Source organism: Nannospalax galili, unplaced genomic scaffold, assembly GCF_000622305.1.
Source record: "Nannospalax galili isolate Female #2095 unplaced genomic scaffold, S.galili_v1.0 scaffold470, whole genome shotgun sequence".
NCBI classification, from domain to species: domain Eukaryota; kingdom Metazoa; phylum Chordata; class Mammalia; order Rodentia; family Spalacidae; genus Nannospalax; species Nannospalax galili.
Window position 1 is genome coordinate 317,674 of NW_008327352.1, and position 2,618 is coordinate 320,291.

At 38.3% G+C, this 2,618-nt stretch overlaps 1 pseudogene; it reads right to left on the minus strand.

The window, feature by feature from the left end:
• Positions 1 to 264: 264 nt before the first annotated feature.
• LOC103730109 lies at positions 265 to 986 on the minus strand (annotated as a pseudogene).
• Between the last annotated feature and the right edge of the window lie 1,632 nt (positions 987 to 2,618).

The following is a 2,618-nucleotide window of genomic DNA, read 5'->3' on the forward strand; positions in this document are numbered from 1 at the left end:
CTCTTCTTGAGGGTGTCATTGCATTCATCTCTTATTTTTCCTTCCAAATTTCAGCTGTTCCTTCCCGATTTAATTATTACCATGAAGTTAAAGTTATCATGAAAATTAAATATGAGTTCAGTGCCAATGTATTGATGTATAACAATTTTACAAATTTGTGAAGTATATTTTAATGACTGAACAAAATCATTCTAATGTAATTAAACAATAACTGTAATTATCATGCTCATAACTTTATATATTCATCATTTGCTTTTTTCTTTTTTAAGTATAAATGCGATTTATTTTTAGGCAACCTACACTATATATTTTTCTTAAAAAACAATGCCTCCACTCCAAATAAATCACAGTCAAAATAAAAGAGTTGGAGATGACATCCATCCCATTTGTCTTAAATTCTTGTGCTGTATGGATGACGAGCAGCAGCCAATTTTGATGACAAGGTGATAGATCCGAATTGTCTAATTTGCCAACATTTTCCATTTCTAAACTATCCTTACAGAAAATCATATATGGAGTCACACCATCCTCATGGTAGTCCAGGAGTACAACCATGCCATCTCGATTCATGTGTTCACCAATAAAAATCTGCTGGTTACTGAAATTTTCAAGGATGTGCTTGATTTGTTCTGTGGCCTCAGTCATAAAGGGCTTTACTTTGTTTGGTTTCTGTTCTTCAAGTTTACCTTTGAGTGATTTCAGGGAACTTTTGATGTACTTCTTGAAGGCCTCTTTTGTGAAGCTGGTTTCTTATAAGTGATGGTTCATGACAATATCAACACTGGTGACTTTTGTGCTTTTGGTTCCTTCACCTTCCTGGCCTTCAGGGGAAGCATTTAGAACAATGAGTGAATCACCAATGTCGCCTTCTGTCCTGGTGATCATATTGCTGTCCACCTCGAGGCACAGCCTGTTTGCAATCTCCCAGATCTTGTAGATATCAAGAACAGCTCATTGTGGCTGATAATGTCCCAGTAGATGATCATGATGGTGGCTGAAGACAGCAGCACTGGCCTCGGAGGTCCAGGTCTGAGCGAGTGTGATACATATGAAGCAGCATTCAGGGGGAATAGGGGAGTGAGTGTAAAAGGTCCTATTCATCATTTCTTTGAGTAAAAGACTTGTAAATCTCTCCTCCTCTGTATGTTTTGGTATATGGAAAACATTCTTATTGACTCAATCATCCCATCATTTAAACATTGACTGGGAGAATGTAGGAAACCAGGATGCCAGGTCCTAGGGTGAGATAAGCCTAAAACTTCTAAGTTCAGGCTGCATTCTCTGCTAAAGGGAGGGGCTCTGAAAATGGTAGCTTTGATAATCCCTGTCTTGTAGAACACTGCAAGACTGGCAGGAGAAAGTGGCTCTGTAGGAGTGTCTTCGTCAACAACCCTTAGCTCCTCTCCCTGTCCTGAATAAATAACTCAGCTGTAATTAGCTAAGAGATTAGGCCAGGTTAAAGGTTTAGTCCTGAGTTAAAGCTGAAAGTTTACCATGATTTTAGCCCTAAGAAAGAAAACATTGTGGCCAATAAATTACTGAATGGGCATTGGTAACCTTGAGTAAAAGTTTAAGCATCCTTCTGGCACCAATTAACAGACTATAGGTCCTCTTTCTTTGTACCCTATATCTTTGTATGTGACTGTCATAGCACATGTGACTGACAGTTCCTTGCAATGTATAAAAACCATTTGTAATAAATGGCTTGTTGTAAAGACACAAGTCCGAGAGTCCAAGGCTCTGTCACTAGTCAGTATCACCATCCATCACAAAAGCTAGGTTCCCCAACAAGCAAGGCAGACTTGGGTATATGGAATACATTCTTATTGAGTCAATTTTCCCATCATTTAAACAGTTGACTGGGAGAAGTACTGCATACTGAGCCTGAAGTACCAAATACCTAACAGAGAAAAACAACACAACACTAGTATAAACAAGACCATCCTGAATATTGCAAAAAGTTTAAATGAAAGTATAGTGCAACTAAAATACAATTATATGTTAACATCCCCATACCAAAACCAAAAACCATATGAAAGCCAAAGAAATGTGCCTCTACTAAAAATTTCTAATCCTGGTAGTGGTTCCAGCATTCCCCCCAGACAAAATGAGTCTGGAAGCCACAGTCCTGAAATTGCTAAAGAACAGATTGGTGAGAACCTTTCTCCCCAGCAGTCTCTACACAATTTTTTTGCACTGTGAAAGCTAGCCAGCAAGGTGGGAGCTACCAGCTCAGCTCCACTTTGATTTCTCTATGTTTTGTAACTGACATGTGCTGTCTTGTGATCTCTACTGCAGTAGGGTCTTAATATACAATTCTAGTGATCAATCAGTATTGGCCACAAGCTGTACTGTGTGGGTGCCTCTCAGGCATCACTATACAACGAAGTATAAGGACATTTTCCATATCTAGTATTAGTATTTTCATGACATCTAGGAGCAGCATAATCCATGCAAGGTACCTCTCTTCATTCTACATTTTAAAAATTATAGTTTTAATTAATTTACAGTATAGTAAGTTTCCATATACTTTTATTGCATCTCTTAAGTTTTCTTCAACCCTTGTCCCAACTACGCACTCATCCACTATAGTCATCTCTGTTTAACTCTCTCACTTG